We start from the raw sequence: 19,355 nt of genomic DNA, 5'->3' as shown, positions 1-19,355 counted from the left end.
AGATTAAATAATTTTGCTGAGCAGCTACTTAAAAACAACAACAAAAAAAATGCAGAGATTTCAAAGGTGCAACTCCTGCCCCTCATCCTGCTTTTTATGTCACTGCCATAAATGTACTGTGGCTTCAGATTTTGCAGATGACTGAAAATGGCAAAGAACATTTGGGGAAATGCTGTGCCCCAGAGGGCAGTGGGCATGGTACAGCTCCCCAGGGCAGCGGGCACAGCCCCAGGCTGCCAGAGCTGAGGGAGCATTTGGACAATGCTCTCCGACCTAGGATTTGGATTTTATGTGGTCCTGTGTGGAATTGGAGATTGGATTCAATGGTCCTTGTGGGTTCATTTCAACTCAGAATATTCTGTGAGTGTATAGAATCACAGAATCACAAAATCCTCAGAATTGGAAGTCTAGTCCAACTCCCCTGCAATGAACAGAGACCACTACTACAGCTAGATCAAGTTGCTCATGGTCTTATCCAGCCTCACCATGAAAATATCCAGTGATGGGACATCAACCACATCACTAAGTAACCTGTTCCAGTGCCTCACCATCCGCACTGTGAAAGACTTTTTCCTTATGCTTAACCTAAATCTACCCTCTTTGACCTTGAAACCATTTCCCCTTGCTCTGTCACCACAGACCCTGCTGTCCCCTTCTTTCCTGTAGTTCCCCTTCAGATACTGACGGGCTGCTATCGGGTCACCTTGCAGCCTTCTCTTCCCCAGGCTGAACAGACCCAGTTCTCTCAGCCTGTCCTCACAGGCAAGGTGTTCCATTCCATGGTTCATTTTTATGTCCCTAAAGGCAAGGTACATGCCAGTTTGACAGAGTAAAATCATCTCTCTTCTGTGGATGAAGTTCTCCCCAACCGGCTTGTGTTAGCCCCGGTTTTCATTGGCCTGGTCACTGTTGGAGTCCAATTCCTAGTGGAGTCAGTGGAGCTAGGCTGGGCAACAGAGAGAAGGATCCATCCAAGGTATGAGCCCTACATATAAGCTCATAGCTAGGAGTTCACTGGCAATTACAATCTCTGCTAATATTGCTCTTGAGTCTGTCTTCATATCATGAAGGCAGCATTAGTCCAAGAAGCCAAGGGACTTGTCAGTCATGCAGAGCAATCATAGCCATTATGCTTGACCTCTGGCATTATAATTTTATTCATGTGGCTCTGCCTGGAAGCTGTCAGAGGTAAGCAACAAGATTGTCACACCAGCAGTGTGTAAAATGTGCCTACTGAGCTTCATTTCCAAAGACAAATAAGACTGCCTGCTCAGGCAGTATTTGGATTAGACAATAAAATGCATAGCAGTTTCATAGTGCAGAGCAAGTTCTCCATATAGAACAGCATGTATTTTTAATTAGCTAGCCCATAATCAGCTTGCTCTTTCATCTCGTTATGGTTTCATTTTGCATGTTTTTCCTTCTGATGATTGAAAAATGACATGAAGCTATGACCCTGGCTTGCTGAAGGAACAATCGGTCCACCAGCCGGCCATGGTTTAGTCATTTGGCCTCTTCCCTTGTTAATTCAAGGGCAGATCTGTAGTAGATTCTGATACAATGGTTGTGTGTGGGGGCAGTGAATTTCTTCTCTGAGCATTAACCAGTTCTCTGAGACTTTGTGTGGACTTCTAGGTGGGCTTGGTTTTCCCACTTAGTGATTTCAAGTAGTCCCAACCATCTTGAAGGGAATGACAACAAACACTGCTGCAATGGAGCCAGAAGGAGCAAGCATCCAGACTCTGACATAGGGAAGGTTAGTTAAATTGTCTAGAGAAGGCAGCTTCTGCGAAGTCTCACATTTTAATGAGCAAAACTTGCAAGATTAAAAAGATAGAGTTTGCAGAAGCACTCATTAAGGCAGCATGAAGATAGAAATGTTAAGATTATGGCAAGAAGGGCTTGCTGTTGTTCTGTGTAATAGGGATTTAACTCCCTGGAGGTTGGTAGGGTTCCCTGCTTAGGAATTAAAGCAGAAGCAGGGAGATTTCTCTCTTCTGTAATTGGCAGAAAACACCTGTGACAACAATGTACAAAAAGATGACATGACAAAATGTGACTTCCTGCATTTAATTAATGCTCAGAACTAGTGTAAGCATCACGTTGGCTTTGCCTGTTTATTAAATGTGTAGGGCTTAAGAAAGCTGACGTGTTTCTGAGGCCATTGCTTGTGAGTTAAAAAAGCCAGGAGCATTTTTAATAGGAGCCTACAAAATTTTAATAGTATTATTTGTAAAAGTCACAGAAATATTTTTTTGTGTAGCAGTATCAGTCCAGTTCTTTTCTTGCTTTGCTGGTGCAAAAAGTTTTGTGCAATGTCCTTTTCTGCTCATTCTAATTTCTGGCACGAGACCATAGTGGTTCCTCAGCTCTCAGAATCCTCATGCTCATCACAAGAGTCTGTTTTGCTGTGACTGCAACCCCTTGTAATTCAGACTCTTTCCCAGATACTTCTTTTTTCATTAACCCATTCAAACATTAAAAACAAACAGCCTGCTATGTTTGGTGCTTTCACTCCGCCTTTCTCAAAAGCCCCTGATCATCTTCCCCTTGTATTTTGTCTCTGCTGCAAATCCCAAGTCCATTGCTGTTTTAGTTTCTGCTATTTTTTTCCTCATTTGCTGCCACTTTTACTTCAATCTCATCTTTTGTGTTTGCCACAGTTGCTTATCTCCCTTTTGGACTTTTTCCTGGGGGTTACTCTGGTCCAGTTTTCCCTGCAGGGGCAAATGTCCCCACTCCTCAATGCTCATTGTTGCTTACATTTTGATAAGATCCTTTGGCCAGATAAGGAATCATTATGTTGAATAAGATAAACTTACTAAAGAAAAGCCTGCCCCCACTCCAGGTCTCAGAAAACACTTTGGATCCGTCTATGAGCTGTGACATTAAAAAAATCACATTTTCTCCCTCCTCCTCTGCAGTTTTGATGATTAATGGCAACAAACTATTTCTGCGTTATCTCTGTTTGCACAACTGGAATTTATAGTTACATTTATAACTCAGCCCTTGCAAATAAAGAGAAGACTCAGTGAAATACACCATCTTTCAGTGTTTATGCACACATATTTAAACATTTCTACACTGTATATTTTGTGGATAGGCTACACAAACAATTTTACTAATTCTACAGAACTGGCTTTTGAATATAGAGTCTAATGTATTTAAAATGCTGCAGGACAATACTGCTTTATTCCCTGCAGACAACTTTATCCTTTGTCTTGTCATTTTTATTGTTCTAGTGGTGGTGAATAAAACCTGCATCTGTTCCTTAGGAAGGACTTAATCCAAAGCCCACTGAATGCAGTGGAAGAGTCTCCACTGGGCTTTGGATCAAGCTCTTCAACTCACAAACAAACGCCCTTTGTTAAGATATGCTTTTCAAGTACTGTACAGAAAAGTTTCAGAGGTTCCCTATTTCTAAAATAATACATGTTCTTTGATTTTTTTTTTCTTGCTAAGCCTGTTATTTGGAGGAACAATATGCAACTGTACATAATCACTGAAATACTGTAATCTGTGATTAAATCGCCCAGAAGCTGATAAAACATTGAGTATATATTAGGCTGGGGTAAGAAGTTCTGTATTTATATGGTTCTTCCTATGCATGCAGTAATTCAGAAACAATATAGAGACAGACTCCCACCCTGAGGATGCTCAGGCTCAAACCGGACGAGGGCAGACCTCCCTTGGGAATGCCTTATGTTGGTGTTATTGATGAAGCAGACATGAAAGAGTCTGTTCTATTGTAAAGAGGAATAGCACTGAATGGGATTTTTTCTGCACTTTGGAAAAGACTCAGAATGAAAGGGTTTCTTCCCCCACAGTAGGGAAAAGAAACAGGGGATATTGTGGAAGGGGGCACAAAGGGACTAAGACAAGGCAGGGGAAATCAAAGCACAGGCATTAGCTGGGCAGAGCTGTGAGAAGCTGTAAGTAGAGCTCTACAGCTCCAGACTTCCAATGACCGCATTTTCCTGAGAAGGAGGGAGAGCCATGAGTCAGTTCTGCAGCGGCATCCACACCAGCTACAATAAAACACTTTCCTCCTCACAGCATTACAGATGCTGGATATTTCTGCTGATTCCTTGTGATAGGGAGCAAGCAGTTCCCATGAACAGAGAGGACACAATGCCAGGGAAATTCAGCAGCTTCCAGAGCAGCAGAACAGAGTCACTTTTCACGTGGGCGTGGATTACGCAGACTCTTACTACTGGGTATTGCTCCTGTGTCAGGGCTGCTTGCAGTCTAGCACTACACTGTGGTAAGTGCTGGCAGGACCTAATGCACAGTCTGTAAGCTGATGATGACTAAAACATTTTGCGGAGCCAATACTAAAGCATTACTCACAGAGTCGCATTGAAGTCAGTGAGGTTACTCATGTAGATGGATGCCGATAGAGATCTTGCCAAGCTATTTCACCACATAATAAATATGAGTAAATGAGCTTGTTAGTCAATTGAATACCTTTAGAAAATAATTTTTAAGTTCGTATTACATTAGTACTCTGACTCCCACAGCTGAGGGCCCGTTACGCACTGTGAACATCCACCAGCAAGCGGTTCTCAGCCTAAAATTCATCCATCCATTTAGGTAAATAGGGATAGTGACCTGCCTCAGTCATGTCCTAGGCCATCAGTGACACCAGGAGCAGAACAGGGATCTCCAATCAGCTCCCTGCTGGCAGCTCCCTGTCTCTGTGATGCTCAGGATTTCATCCCCACACTGAATGCAAAGCATTCACAATGTGACCTCCAAATTCCTCACAGCTCCTCTGCTAACTGACAGGTGATCTCTGCATTCATTAGTTTTATAAATGCACAGAGGATACACAGACTTTTCATTTTCATCTCACACACATTACCGCAAGCCAATGTGTTCCCTCCTCCAGCTGATCTGCATGTTATTCTGCAGTCAGAGAAATAACTGGAACCAAAAGGAAAGGAAAAGGAATCTAATCTCAAATATTCTGACAGCCAACCTCAGATGCTAAAAAGGCTGCATGCTGAGCAAAACTCATTTTTAATACTCAGTGAGATTCAACGCGGAGGCTATAGATCAAGCATCACATCTCAGGACTGCATTTCATTTTATGTATACTATAAAAGTGGCCAACACACCCAACATCATTATCAGAGTACTTTCCATTCTCCCTTTATTCTGCACTCCTCTCAGCTTTTTGGGGAGTTCACAGAGAACAGGGACAGTGTGCTAGGCTGTAAAACAGCAGCACTGAAAGTATTTCTTCCTGAGAGGTATCCCCTTTGAATTATTCTTTATTTGAAAGTTTGTTGCATAATAGTAAAACATCTGCCTTACTGACACTGGACACTGACTGACGGATTGAAAAAGCCTCACAGCAAAGACTGAGCGACTTGTCAGCCTCAGGACTAAAGCATCCACATATGGATTTTGTTTCTATCTCCTCACCTCATTTCCCTCTTACTTCTTTCATTTCCTTCTCCTCAATTCCCCATTCTGTGCCTTTTCCCCTTCCTACCTCCAGGTATGCATGGAGGCATGGCAATGGCATCATCTCTCTTCCTCCCCGTGGAAGAGGACACACTAGGTCAGCAGACATGGCAGGAAAAAAAAGCTGAGTAGAAATAGAAGGATTTTTGTGGAATTATAAAGTTGCTGTTACCAGTGTGTGGCCAGTTGTCAGAGGTGCTATGTCAGCATGTGCCCCTGACTTCAGTGGCAGCTGCCTTCCAGTCTTTAGGATAGGTGCCTGCCTGGTGGGATATCTCAGCAGGACCAAGACATATCAGCAGAATTTTGGATGCTCCATAGTGCTTACTTGAACTTCCTTCCTTCCATCACGCTCACCTCAGAATCTGTTTTTATCATCATTTACTACATGATCAGCACAGCCTTGCACTGTAACCCAGTGGCTTTTGGTGGAGGAACAAGCAATCTGGGGGAATTGTCCCTTTTCAGAACATGGGGCCTGAAAGATAGAATTATCTTACAGAATGTCTTGTTTGGAAGGGACCTCAAAGACTGTGTAGTTCCAACCCCTGCCATGGGCAGTGTTGCCAGCCACTAGATCAGGTACCAGACCAGGTTGCCCAGAGCACCATCCAACCTGGCCTTGAATGCCTCCAGGGATGGAGCAAGATAAAGAGAGGCAAGGTGCTATTCATGGCGTATAAAAGAAGGAACACCCTATTCTTGTGGTCTGGTGGTTCTTGACTAAATGTGGCTGCTCTTCACACTGTTCTTATTTTCAGAGTTGTCAGAGTTTTCAGGGCAATACCAAGCAATCATTCATTTGTTACTTAGACAGCGGTGCTTTAACTTCACAGTAAGAAATTAGGCTGCACTCTTGCACAGATTAATTCCTTCTTCCCCCTATCTGAAGCTTCATACAATGCTGTAGAAGAGAGCTGCAGAGCACTAACAAGATACGTATTTAAAACAAGATACATATTTAAAACAAAACTTTAAGACATAATTTTCTTCTGCTGCTGTAACTGCTAGAAATGCAAATTGGAAGCAATAGGCAAAACTCATTATTATACACACAGTGAAGCAGCATTTGAATTCCTCCACGGTATATTAATCATGTGCTACCTAATTAATACTATGTAAATGCATCCCTGACTTAAGAGAAAAAAAATAACCAAAATACAGACTACATCAGTGTCATCAGTGATACTGCTTTACGTAACAAAACAAAACGTGCTGCAGTTTGGTCCTATTTCATAAGAGGACAGTGAGCAGGAGAAGAACAGGAAACAATTATTGGAATGGAAGGGTAGCGGGGTGGGAACCCAGGAAGAAGAGCTCTGAAGCTCCTCTCTTTTCAGTATAACATCTCTAACTGCTACAGATATCGCAGGTTTTTCTCAATCTTTACAGTCTCCAAAACCTGAGGACTTTAAAAAGCACAAGACTGAACAACTCTTAATGATGAGGCTGAAGGTGACCTTTTCTCTTGGTTCTGAAATGCTCTGCAAGCAGGAAGACATAAAAAATTTGTTTCCCCCCATCTCTAACCAGCACATTCAGTTTCTAGCAGCTGAAGTTGCTAAAAACTCAACAAACATACTCAGAGCTGTGCAACGCCCAAAAAAGATGCAACTTCAGTGCTCCCTTTCCCTTCTTTCTGCAAAAGCCCCACTCTGCCATCTGGATGCACACCTGAACATGTGGATGCCGACTCCCATACCCCTTGATGGCAGGCTGCAGCCTTCTTCTGCTCCCTGTCCTCTCCCTGAAAATAGGCAGGCATGCATGGGGCAGCACTGAGGTTCTAGCATCCAGAAGGCAACTGGGATTGGCCAGTTTGAAGGAGGCTGACAGGAGATCTTATTGCTGTCTATAACTCTGAAAATAAGTTGTGGAGAGATGGGGGTTGGCCTCTGCTCCCAGGTAACAGTGACAGGATTAGAGGGAATTGACTCAAATTGCGCCAGAGGAGGTTCAGGTTGGATATAACGAAAAATTTCTTCTCCAAAAGAGTGTGCAGGCAGTGGAACAGGCTACCCAGGGGATGGTGAAGGCAACATCCTAGGAGGTATTCAAAAAACATGTAGATGAAGTACTGAGGGACATGGTTAGTGGGCATGGTGGGGATACAGTTGGACTGGATGATCTCAGCGGCCTTTTCGAACCTTAATGATACTATGATTCCAAATGGACTCTGTCTTTAGACAAGTACTCAATTTACAGGCTCAGAGCCGTTCTCTCTCCCTCTTTCCACCCTTATGAGCAAGTGTTAATAAGAAACATGCCCTAACAAAGAAAAGCCTTAACCCAGAGACTTCACAGCAAAATATGAAAGAGAAAGAGATATGAAAGCAGATGGCTGCAGGTATGTTGAAGGGCAAATAGTATCCTGAGTCAAAGATCTTCAATCAGGTTTGTCTGTGCCACACTTTCTGTGCTTTCAGACACATACATCTGCTAAGAGGGTCATGGCAACATACAGTTAATTAGTAAGATAGCTTCTTACATATGTTAATAGCACCATCTTACAAATCTGCGGTTTTGCATATGTAAGGAGATGTAACTATTCCCTTACACTGATTGCTTTTATTATAAGCCTCCTTCACAGTCACAGCATTCAGGTAGCACACACGTGAGTGAGTATGCATCTGTGTCCTTGAGCTCTCCCCCAAAGATGCAGTGGCTGAACTATCATCAGCAGCACGTAATCTCCCATTTAAAACATTGACACCTGATGTGTAGCAACAGTGAAACTAAACTTTGAGCACTAAACAGGCTCCAGAGAACCAGAGGTCTGCAAACCTTGTGCCTGCGCTGTGCAAACAGAAATGCTAATTGGGTTAGAACTAAAGGACACCTGGATTAATGCAATCTATCTGAGAAGATTCAATAGTGCTTCTGTAAAATTCTGCCTTAAACAAACCTCTCGAAGGTCTCTGAAAGGGTCAGCAAAAGGGTGGATAAGGGTGATCTAATTTCCATATCAGACTGGATTTTTTTGCCTCTTGACAAAGGCTTTTAAGGAGACCAAACAGTGATAGCAGCAAGAGGGAAAGCCCTGGTGTTGCTCAGTAATTGGTAAGAAGATAAAATGCAAAGTATGGGAACAAGCAGTGAGCTCTGACAATGGAGGGAAGTGAGGGACAATGTGGGGCTCTGCAGGGTCAGTGCTGGGATGTGTGCTCCCCAGGGTGCACACACCCCACCTGTGATAGGAGTGACATAGAATCACAGAACCACAGAATGCTTGGTTCGGAGGGGACCTCAAAGCCTGCCCAGCCCCAAGCTCCTGCCATGGGACGCTGCCACCCAGAAAGTCAGGTTAGAACAGGGCCCATCCAACCTGGCCTGGAGCGCCTGCAGGGATGGGCACCTGCAGTTTCTCTGGGCAGCTGTGCCAGAGCCTCACTGCCCCTGAGTGAGGGATTTCTTCCTGACATCTCAGCTAAATATCCCCTTTTTTAATACATGGCAGTTCTTCCTTATCACTATTAGACCACATAAAAGTCTATCTCCTCCCTGAAATGGATGGTACCAGCTCAGTGAAGGCGGCATAGAATGGCTTGGGTTGGAAGGGACCTCAAAGATCATCCATTTTCAAATAATGAGAAGAAAGTGTGAGATGCAAGGACATTGTGAAGCTGGCTGTGCAATAAAGAGATTTCAGAATAGGTAATGTGGAAAGGTACTAGGAGGTAAATCATGAAGCACATGCACAAAATGGCAGGTTCTGATCTGCCCATGGTAGGAGCAGAATCTCCAGGTTAAGACAGTTCCATGGCAACACCAGTTCTGTGCTGAAAAATTCCTTGTGAAACGTTGATCGTCAAGAGAAAAACATTACTTTGCCATGGTACAAATCAATGGCTTCCTTGTTTCATAGAATCATAGAATCGTAGAGTGGCTGTGAAAACGGGTTGAAAAGGACCACAATGATAATTTAGTTTCAACCCTTCTGCTACGTGCAGAGTCGCCAACCACCAGACCAGGCTGCTCAGAGCCACATCAAGCCTGGTCTTGAATGCCCCATCTGCAACCTTCCCAAGTTGGAAGGGACCCAAAAGGACCATCGAGTTCAACCCTCAGCTCCTCACAGGAACATCCAAACCCTGCATCTAACTGTAGAACCTGAATGCTCCCAGAGCTCCAGCAGCTCAGGGCTGTGCTCACTGCCCAGGGGAGCTATGCCATGCCCTTCACCTTCTGGAGCACAACCTCAAAAAGATCATCCCAAAAGGGATCTGTTAGGACAGGAAGATGTTGAAGAAGTTACCAAGGATGAGGAGAGAGGGTACCGACAAAGGCATCCCGAATGCCTCAGACAGGAGAAGGAATCATGCAAAAGATCACAGCAGGGGTCTGCAAAAACAGAGGCAGGTTGAGGGAGGTGCTGGGAGCTGCATCCCCCAGTATCAACAAGGAGAAGGATTCTGCATGCCAAGGGCAGAAGGCCTATGGGCATCATTGCCAAGGCCCAATGTGAACATGACAATGGCGAGAGGGCTCAAGGGGAGCACTGGAGAAGCCCATGGAAGTCAGTTCTGCTTCTTAGCATGTTTAATTATAATAATTATTATTAATAATAAAGTTAAATCTACAAATTAAAAAAAAAAAAAAAGAGGGAAAACAATTATTTAACAAAAAAAAGAAAAAAAAAAAAGAAAAAAGAAACAAAACTGTAAAGGAATAAACGAAAACAAAACAATAAAACCAAGCAGCAGCAAACCACCCACACTCCCAAGCCTCAGGAAACCCCCCCGGGCTCTCGGCACGCACACCCCCAGGGCCCGGCCCCCCCCCCCGGCCCCGCGCTGCCCGTAACAGGAGAGCGCCGGCAGCCGCCCGGTAACCCGAGCGCAGCGGGAGGGGGCGCGGGGGGGCGCGGTGCCGCGGGACGGGCCGGGACGAGGCGGGCCGGGGCGGGCCGGGGCGGGCGGCGGCGCTACCCCCCTCTTCCTGGCGTCGGCGAAGGGGCGGGCAGGGAGGGAGGGGAGAAGAAGGAGGAGGAAGGGGACCCGACGTGCCGGGGCTGGCGGCGCGTGCTGCGCGCTGCGCGCTGGAGGAGCGGGAGCGCTTGGAGAGGTGGCGGGGAGCCCGCGCGTCTGCCGGTGCGTGCGTCCGATTGTCCGTCTGTCCGCGCGGCAGGCAGCGGAGGCTGCGGCGGGAATGGGGGATAGCGAGGTGGAAATGCCGCGCCTGGGGGAAGCGGGAGGCAGAATGCGGGAGCAGATCGTGTCCGGGAGGTTATGAGGGGTGGGGGGTGGGAATGCGGAGAGGGGAAGGGGAAAGGCAAGGAGGGAGGATGGCTGCGCGAGGAGGGAAAGAAAGGATGGAGATGCGGGAGGGGAGGAGAGGAGACGGCTGCCGCGGTGGGGGACCTCTCCGGGGTGCGCGGACGGCCCCACGCCCGTGGGATCCCATGCGTGCGGCGGGAGGCGCTGGAGCCCCGGGGGGTGGCTCCGCGAGGCCGGGTCTGCGAGCGCAGCTCCCAGGAGCCCGCAGATCGGGGGGCGGAAGGTCCGGAGAAACGGAGGATGGGAGCCGGGCGGGTGGCCTTGGGGGGTTCGGCAGGATCCGGAGCAACCCGTGGCGTAATTATTTTTTAATCAGCATGTTTTTTTCATGGCCATCTCAATTTTTCCCGGACTCCCCTTTTTGCACTTAAAAATCTCCCTGATCTTTGTTCCTATTCTTGCTATTTTTAGATTCCCGCTGTAAGAGTGGAGCATGAGTTTTAAATATGTTATTATTATATTTTTTTTTAATTTCATTCCTGTGCCCGGCACCACTCATTATAAACTTCTCAAGCATTGTGGTTTCCTCCTAAAAAGTTACTGAAATGATTGCAGAGGTGGGCAGGCTGGCAGCTGCTGTGGATATACAGACATTTGAGTGCGCTGTGCCACTCATCATTACCCATCGTTACCCTGAACTTTGTTTTTATCTTCAGATGAACTGCACCTCAGCCCCAGAAGATGTGCGGTAGGGAAGTGAGGGGCAGTCCAGTGTTAGGAAGAGGCAGAGCAGATCCCAGTTGTGATTTTAGTGCTGGAACAAACGCGTTTTATTTTGCATCGTGATTAGCTCTTCGACATTGTAATGATATCCTCCGATTCTCGCATTGTCTCATAGCTCTGGTATGTCTATTTGTATTCATGCTGTGTAAGTGTTTTGCAGAGGTTTTGCCTATCTGACTGGGATTTATTTCACTTTCATAATTCCGTGTTGTGGTCTCACCAGCCCCATGATCCTAAGGAAGGTATAGGTACATGTATCAGTACCTTTGGATGGGACACGGCTTCTTTTTCCTTAGGAGATATCTCAGGTGTATTTAGATCGCAGATTTGTCTCTCTGTGCTCAGCAGAGGATGAACCTATAACTAAAACTAAAGCATTCATTTAAGTGCATCCTAATTGGTCAGGATTGGCCAGTTTTAATTCATTTTCTCTTCCTTTTATGTCCGAATGCCATCCTGTTTGCTGCCCTTTGACAGCCTCTGCCAAAATAATTTGTCACAAATTTAAAGTGTTACGTACAGACACTGCTAAGCTGTTGTTCACATTTGGTTCCAAGCACCTGTCCAAAGAGCACAGGTCCCAGGTGAGCACTTAAACAAATTAAACCACATTTGTCGGTCTGGTCTCTTTTAATTGTGCTGACAAGAAGTAGCTTTTGTGGCAACTGATGAGTATTTTCTTTTTCTGTGGATGTGCAACTCCATTACCAGGGGATGCATTCCAAGTCGTTTCAAAATACTCAGAATTGACACTGACATCTGCCGGAGTCTCGACTGAGTTAGGAGCACGGGGCTGGTGGCTTACAGGCAAAGTGTGAGAAGTTGGATGTGCACCCTACCCTGGTCATGAGTGGATTCGTTTGTCCAGGCTGCAAAACTGACTTTTGCTGCTGGAAACACCTGCTGATTTAGCAAGTGCTATTGATACTGTATTTATAGCAAGACATAAAGAGCTGCATAGTGCAACAGCTAGAACAATCCCTATTATTGCCTTTCACAGCCTGATTTTTCTCTCGTCAACACGTGGCAATATTGCTGGCCCTCAGATGGGCAGTTCAATTGTGATGGGATGAACAGTTTTGTTCGAGCTGCCAAGACTGTCCCTTTGTATTTTTTACTTAAAAAGCATTGGTGGTTGTTTCTTCTAAAAGCCTATGTTGGAGGGGCTCATCTTGACTCCTGTGCGCACAGGAGTTTGGCAGCCTTGAGACCCGCAGTAAATTGCGTTACTTTCATAGGATTTTCCATTCTTGGTTTCCAGTTTCTGGGCTGTAATAATACTCTCATGGACAGTGTTTGCTCTTTCTCTTGATGGGAACAACCTCCATCACCCCTTACCTTGCCTGTGACTAGGCTGGTGGCAGCAGCTGTGACACCAGATCAGAGAGGTGACCCAGATCCAGGTCCCAGCAAAGACCACATGGCATTAAAGAAATGTGCAGCGATCTCCTAAACTGTGGTGCTTGTCAGACCACCTCCAAGGCAGAGATGTCCGGTTTCCTTTACTTGTTGGCAAGGTACCTGTTCATGAAGTTTACGTTTGAAAAGCCAGTGCCTAGTTCTTATTTCCATTCTTCAGGTATCAGCCCAGCTTCTGAGAAACCAAACGCCACTTACCTCCCTGTTTATGATCAGCGAGTTGTGTTAGTGGGTTATTAATGGTTGCTAGTGGAGGGATCTCCTTGCTTTGAGAAGCAGTGGCCTCCCATTGACTGCAGTTTGCAGTCAGTTCTTTTTATTTATTTAATGACCAAAGGCATTGAAGGTACCTTAGCAGAATTTCTGGACTCAGAAGCCACTGAGGAGAAGATATTTCTACTGCTTGCGCTCAGTAGAGCACGTCTGTTAAAACTGGTATGGGTAACACTGGCATTCAATTTCTATAAGCAAAAAAGCCTGCTGATTTATGATGATACTCCTACTTACTGGAGTGTTGCATTGGGCCTGGAGAGGGTTGTTCTTTAATTGACTGCTGACCTAGACCAGTAGAGTACAGCTCAATAAAATTAAGTTTAATTATGAAATATAGCATTAGCAGTGAATGAATGCCAGCAAATGCAGTTAGTTCTGTAATTTATGTAATTCTCTTTGAGCCGTATGCCAAAATGGTAGTATTTTACTTCTACATGTCCAAAATTTTAAATTATATCTGCTTAAACAGTGTTAAGACTTTGGGTACATTGCTCTGATAAATTAGCATTCCACATCAGTCTGTTTCATCTTTGCGAACAATAAAAACTCATTATTTGTGTCAAGACAAATGGAGTTGTGCAAAATCCATACTCTACGAACTCTCTCCTGTCTGAGACTCTGCTGTTGCTATACAACATATTTCACAGGACAGATTGGTACATGAGGAAATGCAGAATGATTTGGCGATCAGGTCTGCGCTGAGAATGCAGATCTTGTGGTCTGCTTTTGTCCTGTGGTAGCTTAATCAGAACTGATTTTCATTGCAGCAATCTAAAGATGAGGTGTCCAGTTTGAGTTGGCAACATAAACTTCCTCTGATAGTCCATGTGGAAGGTGCTTCCATAGAGTTTGTCTTCTAATGTATCTCGTGTTTTAGATTAGCCTGATGGTAACTTACTGTAATAGCCGTTAATTTGACTACAAGAATCCAAATGTTGACTCGGGTGGCATCTCTGGGCCCTTCCAGTACTGCTTTTGGTGATCAGGTGAGAATCATGGCAAATCAGTACTGAACTCCATACAGTTTTTTAAAAGGTGAATTGCAGACAGTCACTCTAGAAAACCACAGATACACTGCACTCCTTCCTGACAAAAGATGTCTCGGTCCTCACTGCAGAAGTTTCCCAGCTGTAAAGTGGAACTGTTTTCTCTTCCTTTTTCTCCTCTGCAGTAAAAGATCTCCAGGGCTGCTGTACAATGTTTCCATGAGTACTGCTAAAGCTGCTCTCATTTCAGTTGCTATTGTAGGATACATCATGGTACACAGAAATCACGTTGTAATTTTTGTTCAAAATTTCGTTCTATAGAAGGCTCTGTTTTGTCATCACTTTGCTTATCTCCCACATAATGTTATTCACAGTGCAGGGGTACTGTGGTATCGTGACAGAATGAATATCTTATTAAAATTCTGATTTAGCCATACAAATTAGGGTCTTATTCTTGGTGATGAGCAATCTTCAGTAATCCATTCTAAGTATATGTCTGCCATCCTTAATTTTTTAAGAAAATGCACTGTCTTCAGTTTATAATTGGTGAGAGTTCCATCACACTTTTTTTTTAACTTGATGACAGCAAGATAGTGAAATTTACAGGAGAGAGTAACACTGTACCTAAAGAGTAATTCTTCAGAACTGTGATAGAAATACTTTGGAATAATGAGACTCAAGTGCTATTTTGCTAGATATGGTGCTTTTGTGCACTGTGCTGCAGAGATGAGAAATTTCCCTGGGTATTTTTTAGCTGAGAAAATGATTTCTTCAGTCCCTTATTAATAACAGAAAAACAAAACAAAGCACAAGATAACACCCAGCAATAATGCTTCTAAGACAGAATGAATTCCCTTCACTCTATTCAGAGCATGTGCTTATCTTCAGAAGGGTCTGAATTGTAACTTCAGAAGCTGCATTAGCACTTGGGAAAACTTTGTTATGTACTACTGGGTGATGAAAGCATGTTCTGCTATGTTAGAATTTATTTTCTAGCTTTGACTGACTGACTGAAGAGATGAAGGGTGGTCCAAGGGACAGAGATGCTTTAAGAAGTCTGGATTTTTGTTCCATAATCTGTTGATTCCACTCACTTCTTTCGTGGCTCTGGGCATCGTCATTTCCCTCTTCTCTTGCTTTCTCAGTGTTAATAAGGAAAAAGGGCAGAAAACTTTCAGTGTGTCAGTAGTTAAATTCACATAACAGTGTCTGCCCTTCTTACATGTTTCTGCATTGCTTCGTATTATCTCTGTGTAGTGGGTGCATGAAGCAGGAGAACTTTCTAAGAGTGTAGTGGGTGTAGCGCTACCAGTAAAAAGTGGCTTTCTAGTAAATAAAGTTTAGCACTTCAGCTTCTAACATATGAGAAGAACAACCTTCTGCCTGCATAATTTCAGAACACGTTTAAATTAGCAATATGTCAGTGTAGTACTGATTTAAATATAAGAAAAGAATACAAAGCACTGCTGCCTTGATCACAGTAACCAAGTAAATAATTTTCGGAGCCTGGGTTTAAGTGCAAATGGTCATGCAGTCATGTCCCTTCCTTCCCTGCAGTTCTCAGGGATTTATATTTGACATCACAGCTGTTTTTTTTTTTAATCCTATGAATCCAAGAATTTGAACAGTCATCCTGTGCCTTGTAATTTGGAACAGCAGTGCCAACATTAAGATCAAGCTGAGCTTTCTAGCAGCAACTTTCTCCCCCAAAGTGCAGTGAGAAACAAGGCCCCATCTGTATGTATGTTTGGATTACCCTACTTCTGTGCCTCATTGAACCTGGGGCAAGTTTGGTAATGCCAATTCAGAATAATTCCCTAACAGGATTGTCAATACACCACATATATCCATCTTTCAAATTTCTTCACTTTTACAAATTTCACTTTTGTAATAACTTCTCTTGGGCAGGCTTTGGGAAGGCACTACACTAGAAGTAGGGACCAGCTGAAGTGTACACCAGCTTTAGCATCTAGCACCAGCCCCTAAGGTCAAACTAATTAAGTTTGTATAAGTCTATTAATAAGGGTTGGAGTTTTTTCCACAGTAAAGCACCAAAGATTATTTTTGTTGAAGAAAGTGGGATTGAGCCAAATGTTTTTGTACAAGTACTTTCCTGCTTTGGTCTATTAGAAGGTGTGACAGCGCTCCCATAGCTTTGTAAAAAAGACAAAGTGAAGCCAGTCTCAAATCTTTAAACATTACACTGTCGTCTTTCTTTGTAAATAGGTCACATTATTTCCAATTTTAGAGTTCCCCATTAGCTGTTACCCTGCCCCAAGAGTGATCCTAAGAAAAGATATTGGCCACAATGCTCTTGAGAACCTACATGTTGGCATGGGAACTGCTATCAATAAATCCAGAGCTAGTTAACCTGATTTCAAAACATTTGAAGTATGCACAAGGTGAAGAGGCTTGTGACACTGTTTGAAGTTCCAGATGTTTCTGTCTGTCCAAAGGTGTGTGTTCCTGGCACAGCTGTTTTACTGTCAGGAGGAAATGCAACAGTTCAGGTGTTCAGTCTCGATACCACATCATATGAACGTATGGGCTGTACTGTGGAGCAGGTGGTATTCTTTTCTAAACAAAGATTGATCCAGTCTTTTGTTGTTCCTTGCTCCTGCTGATTGTTGCCATCATTGGAAAGAAAAATTCAGCCAAAGTTATGGCCTGATGGATTGCTTTATCTTTGCAAGTCTTTTCATTATCTCTATGTATTGAAAATGCTCAGACTACTTAAGGCATTTCAGCATGTTTCTGTTGTGGAAGCAGTGGATATATTGAAATAGGCTTAATTAAAAATAAATGTTTTGATCATTCAGCCAGAGCTAAAGAGCAGCATCTAAGTAAGTACCTGTACTCTCGTTCTAGTTGCTGTGTGCTGTTGTTTCCTGTGCTTGGAGCCCCAAGCGTGTCCTGTACCTATTTGAAGCTCCCAGTTTTCACAGTCCTTCACATCCCAGTCCTTCACATACCACAGTCTTTACTTTACAGTCTTTACAATCTTTAGATTGTCTGTTATTTGTAGTTTCACTTAGGTGATTCTGTATCCTGACTTTGTTTAACTTAGAAATGTCAGACACATATTAGCTTCGTTCACCATATTTTCTTGCCAGAGTAGGCTTATTCTTCCTGTCTGAGTCTCGAGTCCCTCAGAATCCCTAGGGTGAGCAGCAGCTCTGAGGAAGCAGAGTAGTAACCAAACTTCGGGGGATTTCTTGGCATTTCACTCCTCTTTTAGCTTTATAAGAGAACCCAGCATGGGCAGGTGAAGTGCAGTTTCTGACAATGAGGCCTTTTAACAGTATTTTTGGTAGGCACTCTGAACTGCCCTATCTTGTTGCCTGTTTGACATTCTGGACTGATGCATGTGTAAGGCCCAGGCTCACATTTATCATGTTGCATAAAATGTGTTTGTCAAGTTGGTTAATAAGAATGAAGATGGCATGGTACTACAGGCCAGAATATATACTGCCAAAGATTTCTAGGGAATACTTCTCACTTTAAATTAAAAATATCTTTTAATTACTTGACATTACTGACCAGGATGTATGTTTAAGCCCTTAAATTTCTTGAAAACCTTTCTCCATCTCATTAATCCAGAGATATCAATGAGAAGCCCAGGTAACTGAAATTTTTAGGAAGGCCAGCATCTTGGAAAAAAATGACGTTTGGTGTTGTCACTAGAGAGCTGGCAATAGCTAGGTGGACACTGAGAGATACCTAAAGGTGAGTCGGATGGGAGTCACTGTCAAGTAAGCCAATCTTTCAGAATTACCTGATGGTTTCCTGGGGGTAGTTTTCTTTCTCACTTTTCTTTGTTGGACACCATCAGGTTCCTTCTGCTATGAAAGAAATGTTCTTAGGCATTTGTGCCTCTCATTCATTCACAGGCCTCTCCATAATTGAGAGGTTTCGTTTATACAGCAGAAGTGATTGGATAGCAAAATGTCTTTGTTCTGCTCTGCTTCTCGTGGGATATGTGGGAAACACAGAAGTTGAGCCCTCAGGCCTTTCTTGCCTCTGTTCCTGTTGACTCTGGCAAGTCAGTGTATCCTCCTGGCCTGGGCAAGGGACACAGCTCTTCCATAACTTGTTGAGTAGAACTGTGTTAATCCATCTCCTTCCATCTGCTGGAAACCTGTTTTGTTTCTGTAAGAAAGTACAATAAGGCTGTTCTCATGCTTCTATCAGAAGCTTTGTGGAGGGAAATCAAGCCAAGTCAACACCCTGTGTTCTCAACAGTGCAGACTGTCAAAAAGGGAGCATTCCAGGATCATCTGAGAGGATACTGCCAGCTCATCTAAGCTACCTAGATTGTGGATCTCTTGGGTTGAGGGCTATGGGCATGGTATTTTTTGAAGAATGCCTCTTCCTGTGTCTATGGGATTGTTTCTTCAGAATGGAGAGCCAAGCTGGGATCCTTCAGGCGCAGATGAGTGATTTGGTTCTAATGCTTGGTACTGGAGCGCAATCTGGAGGCAAAAAAAAAATCTTGTTACACAAGCAGATCCATTTCTAGGAAAAGTAGAGTTAAGTGGAAGGAGGAGAGTGAGAGGAGATCGCTTATGAGTGTTCATTAAGTTGAAAACCAGATGGTGTTTAAAGCTGTGGTTAGGATGTCTTAACCGAAGCATTCAGCAGCAGAGTCAGAAATCTGAAATAGTTACGGGTGAAAGCAATTCTATTGACATAACACATGCCTCTTTTAGCTTTTTGATACATGGGTGTCTCTTGTACCAGTGTGGTCTCTGAAGGGCTGTAGGGTTGGACTCAGATTAGATCCCCATCTCAGTTTCATAGGAGAAGAGGACTCTTCAGTGTCTTACCTGCAACAGATATTCTACAGATTTTTACGCTTCTACAGAAAAAGTGTGGAACATCAGACCCCACTCATGCTTCCTCTGAGTGGACTTGTGTCCTTCAGAACAGGTGGAGCTGTTGATCCAGACTGGGGAAGCGAACAACAAACATGTTGACACCAAAATGTTGAGTTACCACTGCAGATGCTCCACCAGATCTTCAGAGATCTCTCAGTTTAGTGGGACTGTAACAAAAATGTGTAGTGAGACTTCTGTAATTTATGGCCTGAGACTGAATTCATAGCTAAAAGGCCTGCACATACGTGTATGTTTTGCCTAACATCACATCAGCATCAGCTGTCTGTCAAGGTGCAGCTGCTTTGGGTAATTCATCATGCCATTTAAGT

At 43.9% G+C, this 19,355-nt stretch overlaps 1 protein-coding gene across 6 annotated transcripts in view; it reads left to right on the top strand.

Annotated features, from left to right (window-relative positions):
* PALM2AKAP2 (PALM2 and AKAP2 fusion) overlaps window positions 1–19,355 on the top strand; it is a 248,699-nt gene that overhangs the window by 148,722 nt on the left and 80,622 nt on the right. The window contains exon 1 of one of the 6 annotated variants that reach the window (XM_048932440.1): window positions 10,454–10,562. The exons of the other annotated variants lie outside the window; for them this stretch is intronic. The gene's annotated coding sequence lies outside the window, so the exon portion shown is untranslated. Of the gene's footprint in view, window positions 1–10,453; window positions 10,563–19,355 lie in introns of those variants that run through there. 6 annotated transcript variants of the gene reach the window in all.

This window comes from Lagopus muta, chromosome Z (genome assembly GCF_023343835.1).
Source record: "Lagopus muta isolate bLagMut1 chromosome Z, bLagMut1 primary, whole genome shotgun sequence".
Taxonomy (NCBI): Eukaryota; Metazoa; Chordata; class Aves; order Galliformes; family Phasianidae; genus Lagopus; species Lagopus muta.
This window is presented reverse-complemented; position numbering and strand designations above follow the sequence as displayed.